At 38.0% G+C, this 15227-nt stretch overlaps 1 protein-coding gene across 2 annotated transcripts in view; it reads left to right on the top strand.

Moving 5' to 3' along the window:
* Window positions 1-15227, top strand: part of DNAJC24 (DnaJ heat shock protein family (Hsp40) member C24) — a 36503-nt gene that overhangs the window by 5875 nt on the left and 15401 nt on the right. The gene's annotated exons all lie outside the window — the stretch shown is intronic.

Here is a 15227-nt window from a genome sequence, read left to right as displayed (position 1 = left end):
AAGCTGCTTGCATTCTTACTGTCTTAAAGTCTATTACAAACTAAATTCAGTGGAAGGATGCGCCTCCTGAGGAACTTTTCAAGCTGAGTTTAAGTGGAGGATTTGAATCTCACAAACTTCAAAATGTTTTCACTTTCATCAGAAGTCTCATAACAAAAATTTTCATAGTGAAAATTATGCAGCAATACATACTGTGTTTTTCTTAACAGTCTTATAGACAACATTTTGTTAGCGTGCCTAGTGGATTGACTCAAGTTAGTACTTAGACATCACAAAGTTTGTTGCAAAGGAATGCCTATTTGGCTCTCTGGGTAGTTTTGTTTTCAGCTGTCCTTCACATCTGATTTATTGTTTATAACCTTAATAAAATACAGGTGGGTACTTTCTCAAGTTGGAACTTGAAGAATTGGTTATTAACTTATAAAAGTATTTGACAGAGCCTCGTTAGCAAATGCTGAGTTGAAACAGCTTGATTGGGTGGCTCACGGCCGTGCCAGTATTCCTGCTGCTCTTTCTAATCTGACAGCATTTGTTTAACTCCTCCTTGTGGTTTTTTGTGTGTTTTTTTCTTCTTTTTTACACTAGAAGTCATAGCAGTATTCAGTATTAAGTCTGAAGAACAGGTATTTTCACCCTGTCAGAGATCACATTGCAGAAATGGGAACTTGTATTAATCTGAATGGCGTCCCAGATTCATTGTATGTATCGCAGTGGTACTTCAAAACCAAGCATTCTGGAGATGCATGGTACCACTGCATGCAGAGATACAGACAGCCATGCCCAAGCAGAAGCCCTTGCGTGCTTAGTTGGTGTGGTGGGAGAGGTAATGTTGGCTGCAGCTGGTCCTTGAGCATTGCCTGCTCACAGTATGGTACTGACCAGGAAAACTGTTAGCCCCCATTTGGTTGAGCAGCTGGCTAATGAAATGAAATGCAGTGATTAACTGATGGATCAGCATGCAAATGGAAGGTGCACACTGGCCACATCTCTTATAGGGAAAGGCTGAGAAAGGTGTCCTGACTTTGCAGAACTGAGAGGTCATGGATATAGATGAAGAGAGAAGGGAATTACACGTAGTTAGGTACCACAGCAGGAATGGGGGAATGTGACAAAATTGGTAGGTAGTACTTGAAGTACTCATTTTTCAGAGTGAGTATCCAGCATGCTGCAGCTTATATCAAGCAATGCCTCACTTTTTATTACTTTAATAAATTACTTTATGCCCCTTAAAGAAATTCAGTGCCTCTCTTGACTGATATGTGCAGTTGTTTCGTAGAATCATAGTATAGCCCGGATTGAAAAGGACCTCAGAGATAATCTAGTTTCAACTCCCTGCTATGAGCAGGACTGCCAGTCACTAGACATTCCAAGGATGGGGCATCCACAATCTCCTTGGGCAACCTGTTCCAAAGCATCAGCGCATTCTGAGTGAAAAACTTCCTCCTAATATCTAACCTAAACCTCCCCTGTCTCAGTTTAAAACCATTCCCCCTCAACCTATCACTATTCATCCCCATAAACAGCCGTTCCCCCTCCTGTTTATACACTCCCTTCAGGTACTGCAAGGCTACAATGAGGTCTACCCAGAGCCTTCTCTTCTCGAAGCTCAACAAGCCCAGTTCCCTCAACATTTCCTCATAGAAGAGGTGCTCCAGCCCTCTGATCATCTTAGTGCTCTCCTCTGGACCCGCTCCAAGAGCTCCACATCCTTCCTGCACCGGAGGCCCCAGGCCTGGATGCAGCACTGCAGATGGGGCCTGTATAATCAGTGGATATACAGATGGTGTGTATATATATCCAGGAACTTGGCTAATATAATTTATATTGGAGTAATGAGAGAAAGTCACTCACCATGTCCTGGGCTCACAAGATGAACTCCGATGGAGCAAATTCCAGAGAGCTCCTTCCCCACTGGCAGTCAGCTCTTAAATGGCTCTAGGAGAGGTGCAGCCAGGCTCCACCCCTTCCTGCAGCACAGGAGAATTGCCTTCACCTGTGCTCCCCTGGCTGACTCATTGCTCGCCTCAGGTGATCAATCAGAGGTTCAGGCCGTAACTCAGCAGCCCCATAGAGGGCCTCACAAGAGCCAAGTAGAGGGGGACGATCACCTCCCTCTCCCTGCTGGCCACCCCTTTTTTAATGCAGCCCAGAATACAGCTGGCCTTCCAGGCTGCAAGCGCACACTGCTGGCTCATGTCCAGCTTCTCGTCCACCAGGAGCCCCAAGTCCTTCTCCACGGGGCTGCTCTTATTTCATAAGTTATTGATCATAACAATAAATTAAAAATAGAATCCAAATATGTAATGTAACTTATTATGGAAATTAGTAAAAGCAACACATTAATTCTTTCTTTTAACGGTGATCAGACACTGGAACAGGCTTCCTTGAGATGTGGTTGGTGCCCCGTGCCTTTCAGTGTTCAAGGGGCATTCGGATAATGCCCTCAGTAACATGCTATATCTTTGGTTAGCCTGGAAGCGGTCAGACAGCTGGACTTCGTGGTGTTTGAAAGGCTCTTCCGAGTGAACTATTCTAAGTGTGCTCTGAATGTGTTAACTGTCCCATCCTTCCTGTTTTGGCTCAGTTGATCACCGCTACTTTCTTGCCTCCCATTCAGTCCAAACGGTCAGCAGACATGAGCTCACTCAAACTGATTTGCTGCAGAAGTGAATTCTATACTTAAAAGGGCTGTCTTTAGGACACTTTTTAGATAGCTTATGTTACAATAGTAGGAAAGTCCAAGTCAAGCTTTTTTTCTATAGTCTTGTCAGCCTTTTGGATATTTTACTCCAATCTTTTACTTTTCAGTATATTAAAGTACCATTTCAAAGCTGAAAAACCAATAGTCTGATATTTTAAAAACCTACCCTTTATTGTTTATACCAGTAAATTATCATTAACAACAAAATTCAGAATCGCTGTTGCTTATTTATGACCTAAAAATGTCCACTGTCAAAAAAGCTAAAGATGAAAATCTGAGCAGGATCTTAGCCAGTTTTTTTTCTTTTCTTGACATTAAGTGGAAGATTATCTAAGTAGGTGTTTTGAGGAGAGGCTGATCAAGAGCTCTTTTTTTAAGAGGCAGCCATCTTCTTGCCAGCAATCCAGTAATAATTCCTACTAATACAGAAAAGCAAGGCAAAATACTATTCTCTCAGTGTATCTATTGCTTCAGTAAAAGATATTATTGAAACTCAAGTAAAGCAACCCTTGGATTATTCCTTTACAGTTGCTGACCTGTTCTAGATAATGATTTTACCTCTTCATCTACATCTCTGACTATTCTTTCATAAAATTTCGATATTCTGTCAAGACTAAGCCTGTATAGAGTGTTTATTAAATAGAAATGGTAAAAAGATCACTAATAAATTCTGTTGAGTGATTTCCTTGAGTCATCTGGAAAATGTCATCTTGGTAGTTATGAGGATACGCTGGAAAAACTGTTTCCTTGTTACAAATGAAGAAATTTGCCAACCTTTACCAACATCAACTTATAAGTTAAATTAACACCAAACTATTAGTCAGTCCGGATACAATAACTTGAATAAAGCACTTGGTGAGAGTAAATCCAATCCAAGCTAGATTTTATGTAGCTATGTGGATTGTTTGGAATTGTTTGATCACCATGGCCATAACATTTTCAAATAACTGAAAGTTGAATCTTTATGCTGCAGTGATATCTCTGAAATAATGGAGTGTCTGTGTCTTTAGCAATAAGCATAGCATACTTAATGGCCTCTGATTTTAAGTATTGAGACTTCTCATGAAGTTTTAGGCTTTTTTGGTGTTGACTAAGACGTGAAATTATTGGATTTGTATCACTTGGATCTTGTTTGTTAACAGTATCTTTCAGGCTAAGCTGTCTCCTACAAAAGTAGCATGTATCTTCACGGATTTTTCATACAGATATTTTCTAATTCTGTTAATGTTTAGCTTTTCATGTCTATTTTAAAAGTTGTAATTTGATTGGTGCCTAACCTGTCATTTTGAGATCACGGATGGCTTCAAATACCAGTGATACGGAAAGCTGAAATAAATATTTAAACAAAAACTTTAGAAGTCTTATGTAAATGTTGCAATTATGTCCACTAATATATAAGCTAGTCATTTGTTCATCAAGCTTCAATTTCCACAGTGACTTCTGAAATTGAAGTGCTGGAGAGACTTAAATGATTTTGGAATCCAGGTGATAAGCATAATATTTAAATCTGACCTCTTCTACGTGTCTGTCTGTTGAGGCATTCCAAGTGAATTTGAAAATTAGTGGCATACTTTGACTTGGAGTACTGGTTTACGAAGGGTCGTCAGAGAGTGGAACGAATTCACAAGCTGCTTTGTGCTCAGCAGTCTTAAGCAGTTGCCAGGTATCAAAGTTGTTGGCTTTCTAGGCTTTAGAAAAGCCTTCACCTCGCAAGTCACTGTGTCAGCTGAAGACCCCACCTGTCTGTCTCTGCCCTTCTGCCAGATGCTACTGAGGCACAAAATAGCATCCTGTGGGCTTCCCTTCATCCACTACCAGGCCCTATCGCATGGAGAATTCATGCCCATTTTTTTCCAGTGTTTTAAGCAGCTCTATTTTTTATAATACAAGATTTTCCCTTTGCTTCATATGAATGGTTCTTATTTGACCTACATGAACTTTGAGGTCTGCTGTGCTGGATGCCGCATGCAGAAGTGGTTATCAGTGTTCAGAAAGTGTTGTAAAGATGGATTATGATTGCAAAACATACAAGCAGTTGAATATTATGTAGGGAGCTCAGATGGGAAGTTGCCTAACAGTTTTGGAATATGGCAGACTGTAGGAGGAAAAAAGGAGAAGAATGGATACAGTTTTCACCTTCTGGTTTATCATTGAGCGATACTAGAAAAATACAATAGAACAGGTAAGGCATAAGGAGAAACTAGGAGGAAAATCCCAATGAGTGGGAATCATCCTGGAGTGGAGGCTGGAAGCAGCAGAGCAAATGAATAACCAGATCAGGTAGGAAAAGGCTGAAGTTGTGAAAAAGCTAAAAGTTTGTTTGTTTTGGGTGGAAGAAAAAGGAAGAGGAGATGGATTGAATTAATGAATCAAGAAAATAAATTCCTTGCTCTTTTGTCAAGCTGTCTTTGGATAGACATCCTTTGGGGGAATTTTAATCCACTTCTGTATGAAAAGATTGAATGTCACAAGGAACGCTTCACTTTGTTTCTCCTCTTTACAAGTGGAAAAAACAGGCTCCGCCCATGTTCCCTGCTAACTTCTGCCAATTGAGTGAACATGTTGAAAAGATTGATTGTGGGCTAGGAAAGCAAGTTTAAGACCGGGAATCGTTCTTTTCATGGAAGTGAACAAGTTTCACGTTTCAGAGAGAGTGTTTTGTTGCAAGATCACTTCAATAAGAAAAGTACTTTCAATGTAATTTTGTTTTGTGCTGTTTTAGCACGAGACCACACCTCTCTTTTTTCTTTTCCTTTCCAAATACTTGCTGGTTGAAGCTTTTCAAGGCTGAATTGTGCTACTATCTTCTCAGTTACCAACAGCTGACATGTATATAAACAAGTGTGGACTCTGATCAAGTGAGCGCACTCGTACCTCTTTATGTGGTTATACTAATTAAATACATGTATTACATCCCCGGTATTTTTCCAGATCAAACACCTCATATTTAGTCCACCTAACATTCATCTTGCACATTAGTCTTTGTATACAAGACAAGAGGATGTGATCCCGTCATTCAATTTAGAAAGCCTGTATGGGAGGCACTGTGAAGAAGATACTTACAAACGATTGTAAACTTTCTTTTCTTTCTGCCTCCATTCTTCATAATGGGAGTGCAGCGCAGAGACAATGAAATGTTTTTGATGTAACCTTCTACTAAGCATTAGGTGGCAGTAGTGTGTTGTATTTGGCAACTGCTTTGTCGTTTGTTTTTTATCTCCTGCAGTTTTTATTGCAGTCTAATAAGTGGAGAATACATGCATATTATTTCTTGCAGTTTTTTATGAAATACCATTCGATATTCTGGCTTTATGGGGCTGTAAGGGCAGCCATTTGGACTCTGAGATACATAGGTGAGATCAGCTTGCTCTACTTTCTGCATAGTATTCCTTCCTTTTTTTGGAATAGACAGTATTAACTGCAAATGATCTGATTAGGTGTATGCCATTACTGGCCATGCGTATTTATTTTTGCAATCTTTATCGTTTCGTAAGTTGCAGCCACTTCTAAAGTTAACATAACCTGTTAGATGAAGTATGTTATTTTATACCTGTGTTTTTCATTTATTTTTTTAAGCGGTTGAAGAAAATGTTGGTAGGACCATAAATAACTTTTCATCGTAGTGTTTTTATTGTCACTCCAGATCCTGCAGAAATGCAGTTTCCTTGTGACCTTTTAGAGGTGTTTTTTTTCCCCCCTCTCCTCATCCTTCTTTCTCACAAGTAAAGAAGCTCAAGGAGTTTGGAAGGGGTGTTGCATTGTATTAATTTGGCAGGATGATCAATTAATAGAAGAAGAGCAGGAAAGTGTTGACAGAACATGCTATCTAATTAGTACCTGATGAACCATATAGGCCACAGAGCACAGCGCTTCAGGATGACTGCTATATGAGACCTTTATTTGCAAAATAAACCTGTAGAAAAACTAAAGGAATGCTTGAGCGCAGTTCCAGTGAGGGAAATTTTCTGATTTTCTATTTTTCTGATGAAAACCTTCACTTTTCACTGGTACCTTGGGGAAGGCTGAGAGTGCTTGACGCATCACAGCAATTCCAAGTACGAAGCCTTTGTTTTGTATAAGGCTTCTTAAAAATCACGGAACCGTTCATTTGTTTAGGTATTTTTTTTTATTTAAGAGGTGAATTGCAAATTATGGGACTAGAAGAAATGAATATTTAAAATAAAAGTATGCACTTTTCCTTCCTGCTTTTTGGAGCAGTGCCTGATGGCTCACGTGAAACAGTGGCAAGTGAAATTACTTTAAGAGCAGGTAGCACCACAAGGCTTTAAGGTTCCACCCTGTTTTTCTAGTATGTGTTTGAAATTGTTTTTCAGTCGAAAATTAAGTGGTTTTGTCTTGAAAGACTCAAAGTGCCTTTCCAGTACTGCCAGACTTACTTGGTACTGGGAGTAACTTTTTTCCCTTCTTGTTTATAAATATATCGATAATTAATTCATACTGTTCATTCAGAAATTCTCTCTCCTCCTGTGATAGGAGAAAAGTTTAATATTTACATGTCTAAACCATCTTTTCAAAATTAATTCATTTTTCCCTCCAGCTTAAGTTTTCTCTGTTCTACTAAAATAAGCCAATGTCTGCTGTAGAATAATTTTTCGAATAAATCACTGAGATCTTTGTAAAATATGGAAGTGTTCTTTAATCGTGACCCAATTTAATGGTTTCAGATGGTGAAGTTCCAGAATGGCCTCTTTCTGTGACCTTTCAGTGAGTGCCACAGGGCAAGGGCCGAGCGCATGTTACATTTTTTTCTTGCTCAACACAGGTGGCTGAGACGCGTATTTTTCTTAAATATAGTTACTCACAGTTTCAAATTCCAATTTAATAAACAGCTGCATCATTAGATCTTACTGTGTTCTGACTTAAATCCATGGCAGTCTGAATTCTACCAGAGTTCAGTCTTGAAGTTAATAGCCAGCACGCATCCTTTGTAGTCACTGTGTCCTGCCCACAACCAGAGTTTGGAGATCATTTGGAGTTAGTGTTCTTGATAGCTCAAATATAGTGTAGGTAATACTGAATACATATGTTAATTCTATTATGTGCTGATTTGTGGCTTGATCTATTCAGTGTGGCAACGTATGTAAAAGTAACAAAAGTGTGAACTTAAAAGTATTAGGTAGTTCCTGGCATGTTTCAGTTGCATTATAGGATTCCTTCTTTTGTGCTGTGTCCAGCTTTATATTTTGGTGCTCTGTAAATTGCTCTGGAACTTTCAAAATCTACAGTATAATTTAATAAAACATATTCTGATGAGCCTTGTGATGCCACAGTATAGAACTGGAAATCTGCAGCTTTGCTGGGCAGTAGGGTGAAGAAGAGGACGCACTTTCTTGAGGTCTGGGGCTTTGACCAGCCACACTTCAAACTGCCTGACAGACATTTTAAGAAAGGTACCCGTTGTCAAAAACCTGAAGTCAGTGTGACCTTGCCACAGAAGCAACATTTTTCCGCTAGCTATCACATTAATCTCTTATGTTCGCACTTCATGGTAAGAGACTTTCAGATGGGCTCTTCTGAACGAAGTATTAGCAGCAACAAAACTCTTCTACTTTCCAAATCGAATCGTAGAAAGAGAGATGCTCCACCGAGCTTAATTGTCCAAACTTGATTCCAGAGCTGTGGAAATCGTATCAAGGTTGCACACTGACTTTTTGTGAAAAGAAAAAATGACAAGTTGAATACCCATCTACAGGACGTCAGCCTGCTGTATTATTTAGATTCCTGACGTGATTTAGAAGAGTTGTTGATTTCTTACATGTTTATAGATGTGGCTTAAGCACTGTGGCCATGTGGCCAGATTAAGGAATCTTGTTTTAAGAACTGTAAATTCTTTCTAAGAAGTCTGTCCACATAGTGTACAGACAGTTCGAGAAGTGGATGCAGTTGTATGACGCGGTCCAGCTCTTCCTCAAAACTTAAAACCTCTTGATTCCTGTGAGCATTTGGTCAGACCTGCACAGATTTGGTTGTTGGTTTAAATCTAGCCAAGGCTGGTGGTGTCTTAATTGCTACCACCGAGCAGCCATTTGGCCTGTGTGAGATGAATGTTGTCAGAGTACCTTCTGCAAGGCGGACATTCATCCACTGGGATCGTATCAAGAAAGTTTTCATTAATTGGTCCCTTTGTTGGCATTTGTGGCAGAGCAGCCAAAATCTGAGTATGAACAGACACTCTGCGCTGGGGGTGAGATTTATTGGCAAGTCTCAGTACAAAAAACTGGTATTTACTACATACGTTATAAGCAGGAACAAAAGACTTTCCCCTTAAGAACAGTCTGCCATTAAACTTACTCTATTTTGTTCTTCAGATACCGAAATGTAGCAAGAATTTACAGACTACAGTGGGAAATTAAGAATATTAACCAGATTTGTCCTATGTAATGTTGACTGTCTTACAGCTTTCTTTTAGCATGATGTGAAGTGTTATGATGAGCTCTGTAGTCTACAAACAAATTTACATGGAACTACGAATACTTCTGTCAGATGGGAACACTGACACAAACTGTGTCCTGACCTCGTTAGCTTAACTTGTAGATAATAACAGTCACAGTTAATAATGCATAGAGTGTATGAGAAATTTTTTTAAGCTTAGTTGGCAATTTTGATACGTTCACGTTATCTCGTGCAAGTTGCTCTTTTGTTGAAATTCTTGAACTTTGTTGTATTGCAAGAGGCATACATACTAGTAATTATTTCTGTATTTAGGCTTTTAGTGCAACACTCCTGATTATTGATGAACTTGAAATAGAACAAGACAGTTCATATCAGGTTTTCTATGTGTTTATACATATTTCCTTTAAAATTTTAGGGTTTATACTGTGAAATAAAAAAGAAGAAAAAGTCTGGTATTAATTAAATAAATAGTCATATTGATGTTGAGAGAGAGTTTGGACTCTGAAATTTGAATATATATTGGCTAATATATAGATTGACCATCCTCTCCCCCTCCCCTTTTGCCCACTCCCCCTCTGCAAGTATCGATGATGAGATTTTAAAAAGGCTTGGTAATCTTTACAATTCCAGTTAGTAGTCAAAATCTCATTCTGTTGGATTCCAATCTGTGAATTTGGAATTTGAATATAATGGCTTTTTTTTTTTATCTGAACAGTGTAAAATCCAACTGCTATGTCCACTTGCTTATACTCATTTAACTCTCCCATCAGTGCAATGGACGTCGATGCTGTGCACTGCTGTTATCTCTTCGTACCCAATGCTAATCCACAGTCACTTTCACTTTTGCATAGTTAATCCAGCCAGCTCTTTACATGCATTTCTCAACTACTACCTCTTCTGTTTGCAATTTTAATTCAATTCTGTCAGTCACAAAAAGTGGTAGCTACGCCAGATACCAAGCAGTGCTTTATCTGCAATGTTTGGGTTGAGCTTCCCCTGACTGTTATCATATTTCTTTGACCACTGCTTATTTTTTAATACAAATGCAGTTCTTTTTCCAAGTTCCAGGAAATACTGTAGTTGTACTGTAAGTCATGAACACTTTCTGTTACATTTATGGTAATAAAAAAAAAAAGAGAATACCCACCACAACAAAACCAAACAATTCATACTTTGCTAGACCTCTTATTTCTGAGTGCATTATGTTGAACAAATACTGTCAGACTGTAAATTTGTCATAGCTACTACTGTATGTCTAAGATGGGGAAAATGGGACAAGGATGCTAAGAGGTACCACGATAACTTGAGATGTTAATACTCCATGATTGTCCCATATTTAGTCACTAGATGTAGTTCCTGCAAAACTGGGTATTTGAACTCATGTAAGTAAACTCTTTAAAATCTTTTGACTTGATTCACTTAAGAACTTCAGGCAAATCTCTAGCCTTGTATCTGCAAATATAGATACACATCCCTACTGAAATAAAGCACAAATTTAAGACATACCAATTAAATTTAGCAAAGTAAGAGCTCTTAGTTATCTATAAAATACATAGTAACAAATTAAAGCACTTTTCCATAGTTTAAATAAAAATCTGGCTGTAGTAGTAGTAGTAGAAGATAAAGCCTCCTGTTTTGATGTATGGAACTGGAGATGTGGTGCATCTTTGGATTTTAAAATGAATATCCTTTTTGGACAAAACATCACCCTTGTAATTTGTCATAGAGAAAAGTACTTATGAATGAAAGTTTGACTATATGATGCACTGTAGTTATCATGTATTCCATACTTTAGCAAGAGACTACAGTCCAGCATAAAACCTATGGCTGTATGCTTCACCCCCCCCAATAAATCGTCGTGTTAAGCTGATTCTCCCTGGGCACTGTAAATTTCTTTTGAAGAGTAAGTTCATTAGCACCAATAAGGAATGTACATTAAATTGATTTAACTAAAAATTTTCTGCTTGCTAATTTGAATTTGATTAAAATCAATCAATCCCATTACCTTTATTGCATGAAGTTAAGTAACTTGTACAAGCGCTAGAAGGATAGGGATCTTTGTGTGTCACCTCTGTTGCTTCATTTGTGCAACCAAAACTCAGCCAACTATCTTAGTTTCCCGTCCTGTGCCATGAGAGTTCTAAACCTCTGTTCACACTGTCATTCAGATACAGTGACCAAGTGGTCTTCATTAACTTCCATGTGGTTCAGCGATCGACTTTTCAATTCTTAAAGTGCAAAATGGACCAAACTTCACAGAGTATAAAGTAGCCAGATATAAAGACTGCAGCAATTGAGTGTGCTATATATAGCATGTTTAGGGTTCTTTCTATAAGTGATGTGGGTGAAAACCACGCATGTTTGGGAATTGTTCAACTTGCTTATGATTACAGTAATGCTAAAGCAAATGTTGCAACCACTGTTCTGAAGACAATGGCTAATAATGTAAGGCAATGCACTTACCAGCTGCAAGAATCAATAAGAAGTTAGTAGACTAGTAGTTTACAAGCCTGTATCAGTACATGATTGATGGAGTAATTTTTGGAAACAATCTACAAATTAATTATTTTGTGAATAAAACAATATTAACCCTGCTGAGAAAAAAATTAAAAAAAAATTCGCTTTGTTTTTTTTCTGTGATATATATTGAAGGCAGTAGATGATCATAATGAAATAAAATTACTAGATATTCCATGAACTACTTCTAAACATTTGGATATTTAGATCTAAACTACGAGCTGAACTATATCTCATTTGCCAGGGGAAATTACTCACTGCACCCAAACTGCAGCAATGCACAGTTTGGTGCATATTAACAGTAAGACAGTTCAGTACCATCACGTAGGTGTATTAGAAAGGTAAACTAATGGTACTGGAATTGAAAAGTACACAAGGCTAAATTTGTATTAGGCTGCTTTTCTGTTTCTCTGCAGCACCAAAAATTGGACTGAGTCTTCAACAGATGATGTTTAACGTGTGTGTTTTCATATCAGCTGACTTCGAAGTCGATGTTTTTTCAACTGTTTTCAGCAGTTTTAAAAAGTAAGAAAACAAATCAAAAATCTGAACCCTTACAGCAAGAGCATGAGTCCACAAGTGCTACCCATAAACAGGGAGTAAGCAATACTCTATATGTGTATAATGTTTTTCTGATATTGAAAAGATCAGGTTATACATTTCCATTAGTTTAACACCATTATTAACTACAAAGCATCATATACTGTAAAGCAGTACCGATTCCACATAGTCTTCAGCAATAAAAATTAGCTGGCAAATCACCTCAAGTAATGGTTTGAAAAGGAAAGTTAGATTCTAGCTTTCTTCCTCCTCCGTCAGTCTCAGGAAGACATCCTTATTTGTTTTTATAAAGTTCTATCAAGGAGTAACACGTTGGTAAAAGTTATTGCTGGGTTCAGAAGGAAGACTGTCCAAAAGTAAACACATGAATGATCAGCAAAAAGCTATTTTAATGGAAATATTGTTCCTTCAAAAACACTGTGCATATGTAGCTAGAAAGATAAATATAGCCTAAGTGCAGTAATACAGCTGAAAATAGTGCTCAAGTGGCAAGTATGAATGACAGGAAGATAATCTGCACAGATTTTGAGAAGAGATATTGTAGGAGATGTTGTAGGCACTAACGTTCTGAGTAAGAACTTACAACTGGACACACGTAAGGAAGACGAGCAATAGTTCCGTTTGTGTAGGAGGAGACAAGTCGAGTAGAAAACAGGCTTGTCTGTTTTCATCATACAGCTTGTAACGTGTTCACAGCTGAGATTAACCTAGAAATAAAGCTGAATGGGAGGAGGAGATCAGAAACATACATCAGATTTAACCTTCCTCAGAACAAAACTCCTGGCTGGTGTTGAGGCAGCTCCTCTGAAGAGTAAACTGGAGAGGTAAAAGAATTGGAAGCATGGATATGGCATTAAGAATGGAAGAAAATGCCACAACAGAGTTTGATTAAAGTCTGAAGCACTGACAGATCAAGAGTACTCTGCATAAAGGGCAGATCTTAGTGGGTTGGTTGAAAGTTTGCCAGTGTTCTCTGTGGCTGGTGTCTTGATCTGCTGATTAGGGTCTAAAACGGCTGGAAAAGAGGACACCTCATTTGTTACCTTACAGGTGAAAGAGGACCGTGTGGGTAGCTGAATCATGAATGGATTTTTGCTTCAAAGGAAAGTATTCTTGTATTTTGATCCGCAAGCTGGACAGTAGGAAAAGGGAGTCAATGAGAACAGGTCCAAAACAAGTTCAAATGAAACAGGAAATTAAAGGTTCAAAGTGAAAGAGCAGAAGTCTCTGGATTTTTCTTGGCGTAGAGCGGAAGGCTAAGTTTATCAGATGGTAGCAGAGTAATAGCTCCAGGACAAGGAGGAGAAAATACTTTCAGAAAGCATGAAGATTTAATCAGCAAATGCCCTGCAATATAGTTATTAATTCTATAGGAAAGAAAAGCTGAAGGATGAACCTGAAGAGTAATGAATCTTAACACTTCATTTAAGAAATGAACACAATAGCCTTTTCTGCATTCATTATTATTTTTCCAGAGTATTTTTCTGACACTTCCAAAAATATCTTTCAGTCCGTCAGTTTTAGTGTAGCAAAGGAAAAGAGTAACCAGTTTTGTGGGGTGCTTTCTCAGGTGTCCTTGGCAGGAGAGAAGCTGCTGATCGTAGTGCTGTTTTGGGGTGAATCAACTTTAAATAATAACATCTGAATTTTTAGAATAATTCATTAGTATTTTTAGGTAAAATTTTGCTTTGAGGATTAACTGCGGAATACCTACCTAAAAATATGTTTATATTTTTAAAATATCATGGCTCTGAGCAGCCTGGTCTGGTATTAAATGTGGAGGTTGGTGGCCCTGCCTGTGGCAGAGTGTTGGAGATTCATCATCCTTGAGGTCCCTTCCAACCCTGGCCATTCTGTGATTCTGTGTGATTCTGTAAAAGCAAATGATGGAAGCCTTTAACGTGAACTGTTTTGCCTCATATTCTTATTAAGCACTGGTTATAAAAGCAGACCTTCCACATGTGATATATAGCAAATTGTCAATTAAAATACAATTGGAAAAGCTGTGGTTTCAGAAAAAATGGATTTGAAAAACGATGCTTTTAAATAGCTTTAGCAATACAGTGTGATGTATGACAGCAGAAGCCTGAGTTTAGTGCCTACCAACTAAAGGTATAATTACTCATTTTCTAATTGGCTATTTAAAATACTGAATATAATTACCTCCTTTTTGTTTGTTTGTTTGTTTTTGTTTTTCTGCGGCTTAAAATTCTGTCATCTTCAGCTGGGGAGGTAGAATGGGGATATCTGTAAGTAAACTCTCAGATCACAACTGCTTCAGTCATATTTTCAGCAAGTTGCAAGGCAGTGTTTAGTCACAAACACGGTGTACATGGAAAAAGATACCTGGAAAAAAGTTGAAGATGAGCATTTTGCTCTTAGGTTCAACTTTGTTGAATTAAGGATTGACACAGATAATACCCATCAGTGCAAATGAAAGTTACATCTGCTAGTGCCCAAGTGGACCCCTTTCAAATTTTGGATCTTATAAAGCACAGACTATGTTAATATTCTGGTCTTTCCGTATTGAATTATAAAGTAAACCAATGGAATTCAGTTAATCAGAAATCTACTGAAACACTTGTCTAAGAGATTTTTCCAAGTCTGACAACATTCGTTGTACAACTCAGAGCCCAAACTGATGTTAGTACAAAGGGCAGAAGTTAAAGCTCCAGAATAAGGGATATCTTGAGGTGAATTAGACATACAGGAAGGTGGTGCTCTGAGGATTACTTCTCAGTAGACATTTGGACCAAAAAGAAGACAGAATGCTCTGCTGAGAACCAGTACTTACAAATGGTTTAAAAAGTGATACCATTTCAATTATTACTGCCTATATGATGTAGGCTTTCTTGCAGTTATGTCCTTGAATAACCATTTCTTAATAAAATGACATACTTTCTGTAGCCAGTGATCCATGACTTTAAATATTTGGAAGGGCTGTTGACTCACTGAACTGGAAGAAATTAAAGATGTTGAGGCATATTTTCAAAAGTAGAATTACATGTAATTCATAAATTACATTTCATGTATA

This window comes from Meleagris gallopavo, chromosome 5, assembly GCF_905368555.1.
Source record: "Meleagris gallopavo chromosome 5, MGAL_WU_HG_1.1, whole genome shotgun sequence".
Lineage (NCBI taxonomy): Eukaryota > Metazoa > Chordata > Aves > Galliformes > Phasianidae > Meleagris > Meleagris gallopavo.
The sequence above is the reverse complement of the archived record's forward strand: the minus strand, read 5'-3'. Positions and strand labels throughout refer to the sequence as shown.